At 39.5% G+C, this 18659-nt stretch overlaps 1 protein-coding gene across 6 annotated transcripts in view; it reads right to left on the bottom strand.

Moving 5' to 3' along the window:
• LOC128888422 (uncharacterized) overlaps positions 1-18659 on the bottom strand; it is a 158495-nt gene that overhangs the window by 118470 nt on the left and 21366 nt on the right. For 2 of the 6 annotated variants that reach the window (XM_054145253.1, XM_054145258.1), the window contains exons 1-2: positions 12008-14614; positions 5935-7047 (exon numbers count right to left, since the gene is read on the bottom strand). The exons of 1 other annotated variant lie outside the window; for it this stretch is intronic. The gene's annotated coding sequence lies outside the window, so the exon portion shown is untranslated. Of the gene's footprint in view, positions 1-5934; positions 7048-12007; positions 14626-18659 lie in introns of those variants that run through there. 3 more of the 6 variants (XM_054145257.1, XM_054145254.1, XM_054145256.1) reach the window with 3 other exon arrangements.

The raw sequence follows: 18659 nt of genomic DNA, 5'->3' as shown, positions 1-18659 counted from the left end.
TACTTTGACATTAAAAAGTATAATCAATTGAAAAATAGCAAAAATATTGCAGAAACATGTTATCACTGGAACTTTGGTGCTAGACTCGTCCATTGCGAGAGGAATAAATAATGCGAATGATGTCTGAAACGGAGAACGTAAATTTCATAACTGCACGTTCTACAACGCGTCTTCGCGAAACAACGCGTCTTCGTCAGACGATTCTATGTTGCAAACTCTCTTCGCAAGTTTGTACTGTTTGTAATAACTTGAGACTTGTGGCGATGAAGATTACTCGGTGCAATTGAAATTGGTTACATTTGTAGTCGTGAGGAATACCTGTTAAACGTGTGCTTCGTTCTCTCAAACGTTTATAGGTATAATCGCATGGCATTTGAAACGATAAAGGGTAAATGCCTGCGATGGTTTGGATACAGTTTCTGAACGATTTCATTCTGTAATATTTCTGTATTTTAAACATTGGCGATGACCCTTTTGCGTTTCTGGTTCATAGTATATCAATATTTAATAAATCAATTACTGCAGGTATACAACAGACAAATATTGAAACAATTCAAAAATTACTTTTTGTGGAAATACATAAATTGAAGATAATATTGAAATGTCATATCGAAATTCCCGTTTGGTAATTGTTACGTTCTACTTTTGTAAGTCTGAATACAGCAGTTTAATAATATGTTTTAATAAATGCGATCAAAGAGTCAATTTTCAGTAATTATAAGTTCTCCAGATTATTAAATAATAGTTATTACATAACAGAATACTCGGAATTGATTAGTAACGCGTCACTAACAGGTTACTAATTGGTAGCGCCAATGATGTATCCAATTAGTAATAATATTTATTATTCCATACGAGTGCTCGATGATAATGGCGCCCCTTTAGAATTTCAAAGAAAGACGAAGGAGGGGAGAGAAACACATGGAATTGAATGGGAGCTTAAAAACAAGACTCCCATTCCTCGGGAAAGCGTCGTCCGACGACGATAATTTTGTTTACCCAGCGTCGGTGACGTCGTCCCATTCATTTTCGTGGAAAATGGAAGGAATTGACGGGTAAAACGGAAAGCTATGGTGCGCGCTGTAGTCTCCACGCTTGAATGCAACTTTGAATATGAGTTGGGAACAATTGGTTCCTTTAATGAGATTGGCCGTGGATGTGTACGTGTACACACGTGACGCAGATACGTTTCTGCATATGATTCTTGCCACCCTGCGCCAGCCGTCGAGCGAAACATTATTGACCTGACTGACGACGCAAAAATATCTTTATGGTCGTTGCACCGACGAATTCTCGCATTAATTATTTATGTGTGCCGCGTTTCATGGAAACTATAATACGCTATTATTAGGAGTGCTTTCAGAAAATTTCTACAGAGATTATTGTGTAATCTGAATAGCGAAAGGATTTTATTATACTGGATACACAAGTATATATTGTTACGAAGCTTATAGACTCAGTTATTCGTACATTGGCGCCATCAGTAAATGTCAAATAAAATATCCGCGCAAAAGAATTTGATTCGATATTTTCTATCAATTTGAACTAAGTGAAATCATTACCTATCTACCAGTATCACGTATCGCGGTGTATTCCGTGGGTTACGTTACGTTTGAATTGCACTGTGCGTTCCGGAGTAACATTAAAGGTAGGATTAAAAGGGTTCGTGCGCACCTGTCACAAACACAGCATACGAGTTTCTGCATACTGGTACCCTAACGATTATAGTCCTGTCCATGGAACGAGACGTGGCCGTTTATCCTGTTACAGAAATTTCATCGCTCCCAAGATTCCACATTTCACGCATATTTATATTCCTTTCCTCTGGTTTGAAGTTACCCTATAACCAATCATACTCAAGATTATTTCGTATCCGAGTCACCCTCGATCGCGTCGAAATTGATGTCGTATCCATTTCGAGGAAATAAAATTGAATTTCGCCTGGAACTGTCAACCTATCAACCCATCAAAACTTTTTCTCCAACCAACCGATTTAACCTACTCTTAAATATCCACGACTTGTGCAGCGTCCGTCCGCACCAGGCTCTTACATAAATTCAGCTAGGTATAAGTCGCGTTCCCAGCAGACTATTTCGAGCAAACGATACGACCAATATTACGTAATACCATACGCTAATAATTTCGGAGCAGCGTAGTTAGACCATTTACTGATACCGATACATAATAATATTCGAATAGAATAATAACACATAAAATAATAACAGCGTTTGTAATCGACACTGTACAAGCTTCATTCTTTTATTGACCTACCGATTGATACAGGTTCTGGATTGAGGTTTATACGATCGTAGATTTAATAATCTACGTAATTGTAGATCGTTAGATTTTCAACGAACTATCATTACATGTTTACCTATGCTCCAACCACAACCACTTCAAACAGGTACATTTTAATGGCTTTTTAATTAAAACCGTGGGGACACAGGAAAAATTTCGACGCACCATGGGTACATTGTATTTTAATGATACAAGGGAGTTTAGGTACGTACAGGGTCTAACAATGGAATAGTTATTAATTTTCGATAACAGAGTTAAACGCAATCATTTCAACAGAACAAACTCAATTAAAAACTAAAAATGAGTTTTCCTGCCCGTTTGTACGAACAGTGCTTCACTCTCGACAATCATTATTTTTATTTTCGTATTTAAGTTTGCAAAAATCGCGGAAGATTTAAGAAAAGAATGATAATAGAATTGAGGAAATATTCGTAGCCTTCTTGTAAAGTATTAATTCGTAAACAAGCTCTTAATGCGGATATTCAGATACTGCGGTATCACGTTTAAATGAATATAATCCTGACTCTATTTCGACGAGATGGACAAGGTACACAATAATGATTATGCGTACTAACTATCATCATGCGAAGCTGCCCGTTGCAGCTCGTTTAATAGTATCTGGATCCTATCCTAATTATTGCGGTATAATAGTTGCACTAATCGATGAACGCGGTGCCTACAAGCAGCTTTTCCAACCGAGAGACGTTCTTAATGAGAGCAAACATACTATTCACTGGTGTTATTTAACTCTTTGACTGCGAAGGTCGTATACATATGTCCGTCCTTGAAAATTGGGAGAAATTTCTAAAAAATATCATCTTATAAAGAATGACAAGACGAAACTTCTTTATATGTACAATGTATTCATTCGATGTTAAGTTTCGAAAATAAAAATAAAATTTCCAGAAAATATCGTCTGGCAGTCAAAGGGTTAACGCTGAATGCGAGCATTAAACATTCAAAGGAGTTAAAGTTCTCGCGCTTCGTGTAAAATCTCTTAACTACAGCTTTTTCTTTCAACCAGAAAATGGGTACCACCGACGTAAATATTTAGTTTCAGCGCGTAAATGCACAAACAGAGACGTATTTACTTTTTAGAAACGCAATATTTGTCATACGATTCCATGTGTATTAAATATAAACGTGTTCTGCGTGAAGCGCAAATGTGGACTCAATAAGCCAGTGCCATAAAAAATGGAAAGTAAATATGCGCGTACACAAATCACTTAGCGCACTGCTTCTACGCTTTATCGCTGACAAAATTACTGTCTTTATAATTACACCCACTGTCCATAGAGGCATTGAGTTCGTTAGCCGTTACCATTTAGCAGATTACTATTTAGTATACGTTGCAAGAATAAGCTGTGAATCGTGACAAATTGTGACAATAAATCCTTGAAAACAGCAATATGCTTAAAATAAAATTCAGGATCCTGGGCCGATTAATGTTTGAATTTTGTTTAATCAGTCGATATTTAAAGGAATTAATCATGCAATTGCAATAAAAAAATTAGTAAACGCTAACGCCAGATGAAACCACGCAAGCCAGGAATTTGTAAGGGCGTGCGAATCGTTGAATTGAAATGGAAAAAGAACACGCGGAATAGTTTCCACGAAAAGGTAAATAAAGACATAAAGGGTGGAAAACAAGGAAACATGAGAGTGTCGGCGCTTTTAAAGTGAAATTGTTACTTTTCCACAACATGCGATCCACGGAAAGCAAAGAAGTCATTTGCTACGCTGGAACGAAAAATTACATTTCTCTTAAACAGAGATATTTTATATATGTGATTACAAACTATTTTCTATTTATTTTAATAATACGAAGTTGCTAAAGAGATTCGTGGTATGCACGAAATGCAATGCTAATGTTTTAATATATCTTCTATATGTATATCCGTGGGAATGAATAATTAGCTTTTCAATTCTCTGTTCAAAGAACTGTTTGTTTTTCAAATGATTTCAATTAACGCTTTGAGCATATTCTCTGCACTTCCTTGGTTAATTATTCGTTCATTTTTGCGAACATTATCCAAACTTCAACATAATTGGCCACCTGTACGAGAGAGGTTCAGTGAATAGGATTATGCTTTGAACTGGCCATTTTTGTACCGTACATGATCACTTAACCTTATATTCTATTTTGTTCAATTTTCATTTATTTCAAAGAAGACCAAAGAAGACTAAAACTCGATAATTGAAACGTTCAAATATAACGCACCCACATTGTGCGTGTTTGATTTAATTCTTTGAATTGGTAAACATTTGTTCTTTTCATATCCTGCATATTAAACCGTTAATCGGAACAGCGTCAGACGAAAGTAGACGAACATTGGGATAGACGGAAGCACGAAATGATAACCGAGATAGGAGAAGCGAAACGGTTTCATTCATAGGTTAGAGAAGCGAACATTTTTTACTACCCTTCGTCTGGAACGTCGCGGCGTAACGAAAGTGTGTGTAGTAGCTGGAATAAATCCGCTAGTTAATAGATAACTGGGTCGTCGTCCTCGAGAGGTCACCGAGGCTTTTGGCAAAGAACAAGCACAGAAACGAAGAACGGGAGGATCCGTCTTCTCGAGGTGCCTACGTCTAGCAAAGAAGCGGTGCAACGTGTTAGAAAAAAAAGTGGAACGAGGTCAAGGCGGTTCGTCGCTCTTTTTTTACTCGCGGAAAAATTGCCCGAAGCAAGTTTCCTTTTTTTTTTCTCGAAGAAGTATCTTCAACTTCATAATTTATTGTGTTTTCGAGCTTTCCGCGGATGGAACAGTCTTTACCATAACGTCGTTTTCTGCCTCGGCAAGTTAACATTATTACTCCTGCGAAAAAAGACTTAGCTACGCGCCTTATCGTAACTCGACATTGTACTTTTAAGCTCGACGATTGTTCTCTACTGCGAATGAAAATTACTGTTTCCCTTTCGAACATGAAAAGTGAAAAGTAAATAGGCAATATTGTTAAGGGAAGGAAACCTATGTTTCGATTCTAATTTTGAGAACTCTTCAGGCACTTCTTATTTAGTTATAACTCAAAATTCAATTATTTATAATAATTAAGAGGATTTCATACAGGAATATAAAATGTTAAAATTTGTTATATATTGTCATGCTGTTTTATATATGGTACATGAAATTTAATATTACATATTTTTAATTCAAATATAGTTAGTTTTTTTTATAATAATTTTAGCAGCATTGACAAAAGGAACTCAAATACCATTTTAGTTTTGATTATCTGCAGCTATAACTGCACCTACACCGGTTTCATCTTTGGTTCATTCGTCAACTTTAGTTACAGATGGAGTTTATTTATTAATTTATTGATTAAAAAAAAATGATTTCATCATCTACTTTAAGTCAATTGAGATTTATGATGATAGTATTAGAAATCGAAATATATGAATTAGCTTTTTTTTATTTAATTATTCATGCTTTATTTAAATCATTGATATTTTTATAATTATAATAAATGGTCATCAGAATATTCAAGAACCACGTATACAATAGAACAAAATTGTCACACTTCTTTACGCAATCGAGTTAGTCGATTTCAATTAAAATTTAGTAATCATGTTCGTAGACTCTGAAGATTCAACGAAACTTGCGATAATTTGATAAAGATTTATAGTTGGCTCACCTGAAACGCTTCGCGTTCTCACTGAGCATGCCGATTTCGTGTTCCAGCATCGTCCAATTCTCAAAATCTCTCGAGCGCTCCTGGAGAGTCGTAATTTCGCGCGGTTCCATTAAGAGAGACACCAGTGTTCTCCGAATGCTAAAAATCGAGGGAAGTTTCGCACCTTCCATTCGTCAGTTTTTTCTTTTTCAAAAATAATCTTGACTGGAAATGTTCACAAGGGAATTCTTCTGCTGAAAATCTTGCCCCGCTTCATAATGCACATCTCGAATGCGGTTACTTATTGGATCCTCGACGAGTTGCAAACGTACTTATTCCCGTAAAAGTAACCCGATCGATAGTCGTCTTCGAAAACGTCGTTCGTTTCGTCGCCTGGAATCGTCCCCTCGGGTTCGTCGTCGACGCGTTCGTTAGCAAACAATGCGTGGAACGTTTGATCGCAGAAATCGATGGGTCGATCACCTCTTCTCATCATCTTCAGAAACGTCATGCATCTCTTGCGCAGCCTCTTCGTCCACGACAAAACGTCCATCGTGTATAGGAATTATTACAATGCTCGATTAACAATTAATTCGTATGTTTATCGCGTCCGATACTAGCCTAATGTCTCATGTTCGCCACCAAATTTCACTGCATCGCGCCATAGTCAGAGATCCAGGCTCGACGCCTCGTTATCCATGACACGCCTCAACGAACAGCTTGCTCGACTGGATTCAAACACATCTTTGCGCGGATTTTCATTGTTACTCCGTTTTAGCGTCAAACAGAAATCGCGGATTAGTCCGACACAATCTTTTTCCGCTTTGAATGCTCGTCCTAAAAAGTGCAAAATGAAAAGCTGCTCTTTATTGCTCTGTGGGGGACTCGGTCGTTTCCACGGGATCAGGAACGCTTGTACTCCGCGGATTTAAACTCTGCTCTTGTTTTGCGATTTCTTTTTTTAGCTTCCGCTGTCCGCGTTTCTCTGGAGAATCTTCCCTCACGAGCCCACTCGTCGGGTTATCAAATATTAGGCCGCTGCACGAGTTCCGCCCGTTGATCTCTCGTTGAGCACGAGTATTATAGGCTCTCGTTAGTCGCCTTTATGAATGAGTCAGTAGTTATCGGAGCTGCCTGTGTGAATAATCTGGATGTATTGATTTTGCTACTTGTTTGTGTTATTCGCAGATACTTATAAACAAGGCTCGAAGCGTCTTGCATCTGGGCGATTAACAAAATGTTGAAAACGAAAGGAATGTTCTGTATTTAACATCGTAATTGTAAAAAAAAGCATTTCGATCTTCTGACTCTTAACGAACGGAACTTTTACGGCAACTTAATACACTCGTTTGCGAGTTTTACAGGCGTATAATTCGTGGTATCGTTTTATCGATAGAAATTGTCCCACTTTTTGGCAACAGAGTAAACAGTCGTACGTCAGAATCGAGAAAAAGTTTTCCCTTTTTTTTGAGGCCAGCAAAAACTATTCAAATGAAGTGTGATTAAAACGTTTCTAGGCAACGAGGGTTAAATAGACGGATAATGGAAATGCGTAACACAGCGGGATGTATCGAACCATCCATGTTTAGTCATTATCTAAATTGGGGGAGTCTAACATTTTATTCAAAAGAGAGAGAGTGCGCAATTTCGCGAATGAGTTAGAAGTGAATTTTCCGACACTGCTCTTCCATCTCGCCGAGCTCGTTTTTCGTCCACGTCTTTCAATCCCCTTCGCGGTTCCGTATACATTTTTCTAACCCCTATATAGGGCGGTCCAAAAATTTGTACGTGGATGGACATGTGTCTTCAACGGAAAATCGTTAAATGCGTAAGAGGCGAAGAAAAGAAACAACAATTGTAAACCAACCCTCGACAGAAAAGAAAACCAACCCTCTTCTTTGTTCGAACCTATAGCTCTAAGTCTTCTTCAAACATCTGTCCACACAAAGCAAATTTATAAACTAATATAAAATGATTTTTCATAATACATGAGACCAACATTCGTCCAAGTATTTTAGGTTTTCCCATATGTTGGAAAATAAGTGGTACCTGATCTCGTAGCAATACGTAAAAAAAAAAGTAAAATTCCCGAGGAATCATGTAAAGAGGAGAAGATACGAGCCGGACAAATCCCAAGTGTCGTCCATTTTTACGTTGTAGCTTTGTTCGCGACGCGAAGACTTTACGACGAATTTTGTATCTCGATACGGCAACAAAAACGGAACGTGCTGTCGTATATTCTCGCGAAAATCATGCCGTTCACAATGTCTGCGCTGCTTCGTAATTTATTTCGATATCCGCCATATCGTTTTATCAGGATGACTAGTGCTTTCCGATAACAAGATATCGACCACCAGGAAAACCCACGAAAAACTTTCTGTCCTTGGCTATTACGTTCAGTCAACCCCAATTTTTCAATTCTAGAATTTCGTTGTTCCTTGCGATGACAGGTTCTTTCCACGATCAACAATCTCACACTGAAATTTAACCATTTTATCGCGTTTCGTAGTCAGTTACATACAGAGAGAAATTAAATTTTCTTTGGAAATATATCGCTGAATGGACCGGATATTAAAGAATTAAGAATTATTCATAGTTTTCTCAAAGACGTAAGCAATAAAATAAATAAATAAATATATTGTTAAAAAAATTCTAAAAAGAAAAGTGTGAACCTCATTTATTATGAAATAGTTTATCTGAAATTCACTGGTTGATCAGAGAATTACAGTGGATGACGAAAATGCGTTGGTTCGTTTCCAGAATGAAATTCATTCAGTTTGAATACTTCACTATTTTTTTCTTCGTGTACGAGCGTATCAACGAGATTATGTTTTGCGAGGCGATCGCTATACCGGATCCTCTGAGGCACGATGTAGCCACAAACTATTCGAAACATTCTAGCCAATCGCCAGGATGGAACACAAAGGAGAGGATGTACTGCGAATTCGAGAGTAATACAGTTTATTCGTGCAACGTGACCGGAAGCGACATCCTTTGGGAAAAATAAAAATATGTCAAGGATAGAAAATCATATCTGAAAAATTCCGCAACCCTCTTTGCGATGAAAATAAACTGTGAAATATTTGAAAGAAAATATGTTGCGGAGTATATCAGGAAAAGCGTGTAGGTGAAGAGGGTGCAGTTCGAACAATCGATTCAAAGAAACAAGAGACAATGCAGGAATACAACTTATCTGGAATTATTTTTAATCAAAATTCATTACCAATATTTCAAATAAAATAACTATCAATCAACTGCCATTTCTATGTCAACGTAACTAATTATTTAACGTTCGTATAAAAACTACTTATAACGTCAATAAATATTGTATCAAGCTTGCATAATTGATCAAATGTTTTATTGAACTTCAATATTCACCGCGCAATGAAGCTTAAACACAGACGCGCGCAAAAGACCTGGAATCGTTCGGAATTTCGACATTCTCGATTCGCGCTTGGGCGATAAAAAGCAACTCAAGACCTGTCTGCTAATTGCTACCAGTCCATCCAGTCAATTAAGCGATCAAAGTGGTGTCTCGTCTATCTCGGAACACCAAATGTCGACCTTTCACAGCCGATTCAAAGGGAATAATTTGCGGGTACAATTATGCGACGACTGTTCAAGACCTTTGAAGCACCATCGGAATAAGTTTTTAATATTAGAGGGTAAACACGAAATTAAAACGACAAGTCGACGATTAAACGTTGGTGTTTAGACAAAATAAGATAAACCAGGGGTGAACACGAAATCATGGATTAAATGACATTTAGAGTGTGCATTTCGAAACGAAATGTCAAGAACATGTCATGCTGCGCGTAGCTTATAACTGGCGGATCCACCGAGGGGGAAAAATAATAATTGTATGGAACTTACGGCTCGTAATGTCTTTAACCTTTCATTCTTACGTTAGGCCGTGTACAGGGATACGGTGGAGTAGGCTTGACGAGAGTAGAGGATTGCTCTCGAGGCAGAGAAGTGACACGGAGTAAAAGAATGATGGAAGAAGGGGAGAACATGGAAGAGACTATTTCAGTGTTATGCATGCTAGAACGCATTGTGGTGAGCCGCAACACTGATTAATAATGCTCATAGCACGACAAGGGGAGCGGGTGTAGAAGATGGGTAAGAGATGTGAAATTATATCTGACAGGGAATAGAATTCATCTAATTTTATTCTAGTCTTATTTATGTATAATTCGGCGTAAGTCTTCTAGGATTAATGAAGCGAAACTCAGTTAAAAACAAACACGAATTCGCTAGTTCCCAGTGTTTTCTTATTTACTCGTTCGCAGCGGATTTCGCTAGGAATTAAACGAACCAAACACCGGCATCAAACAAAAGGACAAAGGCAACGTGATCCTATTTCGACACTAATACCTGCAAACACGCATCATTGTGTATACTTAACGAGAGATTTAGTTTCGACGTAGAGAAGCATGCTTCGACAAATTGCGAGCAATAAATAACGCTGTACGAACACCCACAGAAATTGAAGTACCGCAAAAACCGCATTCGGACCAGTTGTAGCTGTACTGACGACTTTAGTGTTATATATTGCGTGCCGTTGTTAAAGGTATCACGCAACGCTCTCATTGTACATGTCACGATATGATTGAAGGACGGACAGCTTTCACAACGCAACTGATGCATCAAGGAAAGGTTCTGGCTCGTTTCGATGAAAAATCGAGTTTTTTAATACTCGAAGGCTCGAGATCTAAAAATAACGTGTTTTAAGTTTGATTGATCGAATCAGAACAAGAAACAACTTTTCTTGACTTGACGTTGAGAAAATCATGAGAAGCATCAAGACGATTCTACTACTCTAGAATTAATACAATATCAAATCTCGCGTGATAATTTATTTTCAACGCCCACGATCCCGAAAATGCCTCATGTTATTATTGGGCAAGTCAGAAACTCGCGGGTTTCAGTCTCTCATTACGAAATTGAGCAGCGACGCACGAGATCTCGGACAAAAGACGATCTTGGTTGAATGACACGAATCCTTTCGCGTCTGGAAAGTTCAACGTCGAGAAAGAAGCAATTAACAAGTGTCCGTTCTTCGGGCCAGACGCGGGACACAGCGAAAAATTGAAACGGTTACTCCATCGACCGAGTCAGACAGACTCGGAAGGAAGCGAGGTGCACGGGGTCATTGTCCTCGAAAAGGCGCGCAGCGTAGCGTCATATTTCAGCGAGAACTCGTGAACTGATAACCCTGGAATCTCGACAGACGGCAGAACTCAGGATACGTTTGCTTCCAGAAAAAAAAAACCACTTAAATATATACAGGAGTGAGACCAAATAATGCAAACACCTACAATTCCAACTGTCTGCTTACAAGTGCTAAACATGAGGGTGGTTCTGTGATAACGTGAGCAGCCATAACGTTGTAGTCAAGTGGCCCAGCAGAATATTTTTATTCTATCCTTCCTTCAAGCAATTTTTCCTTCAAGCGTACATGTACACGAAAAGAAAAATCTTGGTTCGACGAACATCAATATGAGCTCTAACGCCTTTTCAGAGTTCTAGAATGTGTTAGATGTTCAGATTCATAACATTTTATTCTATTTTTCGAGATGATAATGCATCTGCATACACGGTCAGAAAATTCTTGGCTCGAGAAGCACCAAGATAAACTTCTATGTCTTCCTTGAATGCTCGTATTATTGCCAGTGTTTGTATATTCTAGATGGTCAGGTTCATATTATGTACGCTGTTATTCACGATGATAAACGTAAAGATAAACCTCGAGTCTCCCCTAATCGGTATATTAACTCTATTTAAATATCATCGTGGGGTGGTTTTCAAGAACGGAATGAGAAACAGATTCCCTCCAAAATCTTTTAAGCCATAGAAAGACGTACTGACAGAAGAATGGCATAGGATTCCGCTGGGAACCATTCAATACTTATACGAATGTGTTCCTAGAAGGATAAGAGCTGTATCAACCCTCCGAACCCGGCGCTTGTGCCGACCCACAAACCTCCCGGTTAACAGACAGCGATTCCCACCGCATTTTCGTACAATATTTACAAATCAGACTCTATCATCCATATATTACGCAGTAAAGACCGCATGCACCCGACTTTACCTCCATCAAAAGTCACAAAAGTTTCGACAACGAATCGTACCGCATCGTTCGAGATTGGAAGTCGCGGTCGTGCCGGGGTTAAAGGCAAATGGTGGCCCGAGCCCGTGCGAGCAAAACAACGCAGCCTATTTCACAGGTGTTCACGTCAGGTACGTTCGGTCCTTGCACACGCATGGTGGTCGCGGTTGAACGAGTGTCCCGTGGCGAGGTCTACGTTCGCTCGAGGATTTATCATCCACAGTCGCAGGCGCGAAAGAGGTGCCGAAGGAACGTGGTGGCAAAGTATCCCCGTAGCGTACGAAACGACGTGCGACCAACCGGCGTCACGCGTCACAACATTGCATTTATCTCGGGCTCACACACGCGATCGGTACGGAGCGGAGGCGGCCAGGTAGGCAGGTAGTGACGAAAGAACCGAAAGGAAAGCGTTGCCGTGACCGCGTCGTATCGCTTCACGTCTCATCACGTCGCGTCACCACGCGTTGCATTTTCCATCACACACCCACTGCACGTCCGTCACGAACGAACACCGCGAGCCGATACGTAACGTCGCGGCTCCTTTGTGTCCGTTTGCCTGCGGACCGTCGGATCGTGCTCGAAGGGAAAGAAGTCCCGCACGAGAGCACGTCGCGTACTCTCGCTCAGGGCCGTACGAAAGATCGGGGTGTCAAAGGTGCCAGATAGAGGGGTGGCTCGACGTGGGAGGGGGTTAGGGGGTTGTGGAGAACGTGTCAGGTCCGCGTGTGTCTTTTGGGCTGCCGGTCCCAACGTTGACTGCACCGTCCGACTCTATCGCGCTGCTACTCGCCACCACCACTAGCATTACCACCAACGCCGCCGCCGCCGCCACCGCCGACGTCGACGACGACGACGACGCCGTCGGTTCGCGTTGGCTATCGATTTTTCCGCGCAGCCTCCGCGGCCGGAGCACACAGACCGTCGACGTCTGCTGGATAGTTCTAACATCGTTGCTTTACTACTTTAACCCTTTCTCTTATCTTCTGGTTTTGTTTCTTGTTGCATAGCCCGCAGTCGGGGCTCGGCGAACTATGGCCCCGCGGGCCAGTTCCAGCCGGATGTGTATCAACGTCCGACTTCGCAAGCTCTAGGAACTCTGGTTTTCGTGTGCACGGAGTGACGGGATCGTAAAAATGATGTTCGGTATACGTAGAGTTTATGTGGCTGTGTTGTCTGTACAGGGTATGGTCCCTTGAATTTAGAACTCTTTCCACGTTTCTTTTATTCTTTTTTTTTTTTAAGGCACAGATTGGGACTGTATTTACCGACTAGCTGTCTGTATTTTTCAGACGGTACAGCGAGAAAGGGAATTTCTTTTTGAATGAACATTATTTTTAACACTAAACTTACCGGCGTCCATTTGTAACCATTTCTATCGTGATGAGAGAAATGACTAGTCGTAGAGACACTTTCTTCAATGAAATTCAAAAATGTTTTGCGCCGAACTAAATTGAATAATGCATGAACAATTGTATAATATATAATTTATATACAGCATGTAAGAACTGTATATAAAAATTTGAAATTGGTCATTTGACCGGTCGTGGTAGATTTAGTGTTAATTACTAATTTTATCACTAAACTCTACCTATATACACATAGATACCTATCCTTTTTATGTAGCATTCGTGATGTCGTCGAGACCGAAGGATACAAGTCATCAATTAGAAATTATAATCAACGATTATAATCATTAGCATTTCCGTTTGGATTTTCATCTCTTTTTGCAGTTTAATCGTAATTTGCCTCTGCAAAGATATAACGAGGATTGCTTTTCAAGCGGGCTTTATGCATTCCCCGGCACTACTTATTGATCGCAATTCTGTTGATCTTTCTTCCATGCCCCCGTTACGCTGGAGTTTGAAATCTCTCGGTGATTTTATGAAGTAGTTGCGTTCCATTGTTTGTTACGATCGCAACCTGTGTCGTTCGAGTGTTTACAGTTACTCCAGTATTTGACTGATATCATACTTAATCTTCGCTGTCGGTTTGTTTGAAATGAAAAGTTTCGCCGCGAGTCCATTGTCATCGGCCCCTATAGAAACATTCCTTGTTAATATACAACGTTGCTTTCTATTTTTCAACGGCATCTATATCGCCGAACTTGCAAACGTTCTTAATCCTTTTCTTAAAGTGAAGTCAACCTTATAACAATGAGCTCGCTGGAAAATACCGAGGAACATTTTTCACAAAAATCGTGCTCAAAGGAAGACATTCTTCCTCGAAAGGGAGAAACGTCCCGACGATAGAATGCACGGTTTTCTGGAAGGATTTCAGGAAAAAGAAGAGTGTAAGACGGGGGCACCTCTTCCACTTTCGTATTATGCGGTCCTTTATTCGTTTTTCTACCGCTTCGTTCGTCGGTGATTCCTTCAAAGCTAAGAATGGCTAACAGTCGGCATTCTCGCTAACGAACGAGCCAGAAATCTACACCAACCTCTGAGAGATATCTGCGTTCGTTAAAAAAAAAATCGATGCGCAACGTCGAATCAATTTTTACTATCCTGATTGATGAATGCAACAGAGGGAAACTATCGCCATCGATCAAAATTTGACCACGACGATATTTTAGATTCATCGCTGCTCTGAGGTGCGTTGAATTCAAAAATTCAAAAATTCCGTATGTATGCATGTCATATGTATATGTGAATGTTGGTCTGGTTTGCGTTCTACCTCCAGTATGCTTCATTAGAAATTTATAAAACTTGTAATAGTCTTCTATTTTTAATAAAAAATTAAATTTGGAGTAAAAAGCAAAAAGTTTTGTTGCAAAGTTGCAGCTTTTCTCAAGGTCTAAACGCTCGGCGATCGTAGAAAACTTGCGCGTAATCCGAAAAGCGCGTTAAATATCGCGTTAAGTCCGTTTTTTCTCCCGAGGAAAGATACTTACTCTTCCTTTCACGTCACGAGGGTTCTGAAATGTCCGGGAACACTTGAAATGCTTTCCGGACATCTCCCAAGTAGAGAAACCTTTTTGACAGCTGGACAGTTCTTGATGATTCAGGAAGGAAAAAAAAAAGGAAGGGGAAGTTCCACTTTGATTTTATTTCCGCGAACGTTCGCAATTCAAGCGCACCCTTTGATAAAATATTTACTCAGGCCGCCCTTTCACCTGAGGGACACGGCAGCGACGCGATCGAATAATTGAATGTGTTAGCCGACGAAGTACGAATAGAATGAAATGTTTCCACGTACGAAGGTACAGGAGATTGTCAACTTGTCGCTTAAGTGGCTGAACGACCTTAAAACGTGAGCTTTAAACTTCAAGGATGCTCGTGTAAATCTAAATTTTCAAACATCTTAACTGATATAACGAAATTTTACTTCTAAATTCTATCGACAAAAGTTCACGCAATTGTCGTTTCACAGATGATAAAATTAAAGTCACGAGTAGACGTTCAAAGGAAAAGAATTCGGAACAAATCGCTTGTGCTCGAGGTGGCCGGTTCTGATCACAGACGGATGGTTCTACTTGATGCCAGTAGTGCTACTCAATCTGTGACCAGACAATAAAGAAAGTAACGCTTACGCCAGCGAGTTCTCTCGATAATGGGTGATCTTGGAAATGAAAAAAAAAGGAAAGAAGAAAAGAACCTTCGGATGCCTTTATATAGGACGCTAACGACGAAAAATGGCGTACTTATTGGTAACCGATAGTGTACCAAAATCAATCGTGCCACGCAATAATACACTTTACAGCAGCAATTCCTAGCTGACAATCGATCCTACATCTACAAATTTGTATACTACGACAAATTTCAGTTTTCAAAGGGTCACTCGAAGGAAATAATACAAATTTAATTCGTCCTTACAACCTTGCTAAAGAACTGGCATGAATAAATTAAATATACTCCCAGAAGCATGACCTTAATGAGATGGGATTTTCAGAATTAAATGTTCCTAGCAAATGGGGTGATTATGTTCTTGATGTTCTGAGAACTTTGCTGTTTAACCTGGCATCCAAATATTATAGTAAACGATACCCGCGCACGTAGTAGAGCTTTGAGACAGATTCTAAGATTCTGAGAAAAATTCAGAGGCATTTTATACATTCACACGATTACATATTCTAATTTAGCTTCATTTATAACATCATTCTTCTAACTTAGAGAATCGAGAGAACCTAACGTAATTAAAACATAAACTATTTACTACCTTACCAATTAACTAACATCAGACATGTACCTGTAGTTGTATTACACAACAGAAGTAGGTCAAAGTTCATAATTTACGCCAAATGCTAGAGTGTTCTTAAAAACAACAACTATTGTAAGACTTTCGAGCAACAGTATACGTGTGTACGTGCACTCATTGAAGTCATATTCGCGAAAATTAAACAACCGGCGCTAGTACAACGGTGATATCAACGAAAAGGACGTGTCGCAGAATATTTGCCCGAATGACGCACGAAATTTCCATTTTCGTGCAATTGCGCACGGAAGAATGTGGAATCCGCTTTTTATATGTGTGTATATATTCAACAACGCATACAGAGCTCATCACATATCCGCGGCGATTCATATAGGGTGGACTGGAGAGCGTTGCCTAGGCGAGTATCTTAAGGCGAAAGATTTCTCGAAGCGAGGCGATAAAAGGACATTCTACGAAGGACAACAGGAAATGGGAGGACAGGCGCGTGGAGCCGTTCAGATAAATTCAGAAAATTGTAAATCACGCGGAAATCTCCCTTCGTGTGTTGTAAACATGACAGGTCATCTATATACAGTCAGTCCCATAAATATTCGTATCCTTTATGCCTATTGAAGAAATTCGTTTAAATTAAATGGTATATATAAATATATACATTTTTATAACGAAAACGGGTCCTCATGGTGAATTTGATCAATTGCGGCGCGTAATACAATATTAAACGGCAAATAATACAGTAAGCACAACAAAAATGCCAATAAAAATATGATTTTAACATCCATTCGCTTCAATCACCACTGTCCATACGTTTTACATATAACTCTTTAATGTAGAGTACACTTATTTAAAGGGATTTATTAAAGCCGACGTCCCCAAGAGCGAGGCTGTGAGCAAAATCTAGTTCATTAATAAACTGTAGAACATAAAATACGCGAAGGTTTAAATTTTAATAAACTACTCGTAACACCGTGTTACCTAGGACATAACTTTAATTTGAATTTAAATGGAAAACATTGCTGGCGACTCGGTGCGTAGGAAACAGTTATTATTAAATCAGTAAAAAGTTGGTTATAAAATCTGCCCCCTCCACTAAATTGCAACTTCGGCCAAACTCGTGGCTCCCAGCATTTTCTAGATATTAATGATTTGCGAAAGTGCTCTTCCTCGTTTTCATAAGTGATTAGTACACGTCACTATGAAAGCAAGGATCCAGGGGGCATATTTCATAAAATCAAATTAAAATTAAATTCTTCTTGTAACTGAACAACAGCCTTTTATTCTTCAAGAACCAACTAGGACCTAATCTCGAATATCTCTTTGACGCACACAGGTCAGAAAGCCAGGTCACCGGATAAAAAATTTATCCAGTTTCTCGTATACCACGGCGTCAATTTCCGGAGCATCCATCGATAATCCTTACTTTTCTAGTCAATAGAAGAAGTAACATAGATTTGTCAGGCTACGGAATGTCTCGTATTTGCATCTTGAAAGTGCGAACTTCAAACAACATATACTCCTTGAATAAAATAACGAACTATACTGCAGATATGCATAACAGAAAAGATCCAAGATTTACTTTTGTTTACGAAAGACTTTTACTTCCTTTTTGAAGATATTATTTGCGAAGGCAGAAGCAAATGATGAAGTCAACAGCTCGGTATCGCGAAAGAAAATCTTGGCTGTCTGACGATGGGTTGTGAAATCAACATTTCAAACCACTCAAACTTCCACCCTTTCCACTTACGCTTTCGTCAATTTTGCACGGGAAGAAGGGCAAGACATTCAAATTCTCAGCAAACATTCGTCAGCTCGTAACACTGAAATCTACGGGAAAAAATTACTCGTGTTTTATTCAGGTATCGCCCCGTTTTCCATGCATTCCGTATAATTTATTTCACCTTGGACAGGTCCGAGAAACATTTCCAAGCGTTCCCCTAATGAACTCGTTATTTCCATTGTGCGCTCTCGATGTTTTTAAATACGAATTAATCCGGTTTCCTTGTGATGCAAATACGTCTCAATAATATTTCACGTGTTCCTATTTCCTTCCCATTTTGCGACAATGCTGAATTTATCACGAATCAAATCACTTTTCAAGCGGTGCAGAATGTGGCTGGGGTATGGTTTGAATTTAAATGTTGTTTAATTCGCAAATCTACCTCAATAATATTTCACATGTCCCTAGTTCCATGATATTTTGCAACGGAGCTTAATTTATTGTGAGCTGAGCCAGCCAATCTCCAAGTAGCATTGAAAGGGCACAGTTTCGAGTGTATGCGGACATGATTTAAATTTCAGGTTTCGCTTAATTTGCCTATGAACGCGTCCAACGCATTCATGGCGTCGCGCAAACAGGTACATATTCACGAGGGTGTCTAGACTCTAAAGTGGTGGATGGCCAAATTTACGGAGATTAACTCACCGAGAACTAGCGACTGTGCCCAATGGGTACCCTCTTCAGGTATTTGTCACGTGAGGACCAGAC

The sequence above is a fragment of the Hylaeus anthracinus genome, unplaced genomic scaffold (genome assembly GCF_026225885.1).
Source record: "Hylaeus anthracinus isolate JK02 unplaced genomic scaffold, UHH_iyHylAnth1.0_haploid 11994, whole genome shotgun sequence".
NCBI classification, from domain to species: Eukaryota; Metazoa; Arthropoda; class Insecta; order Hymenoptera; family Colletidae; genus Hylaeus; species Hylaeus anthracinus.
This window is presented reverse-complemented; position numbering and strand designations above follow the sequence as displayed.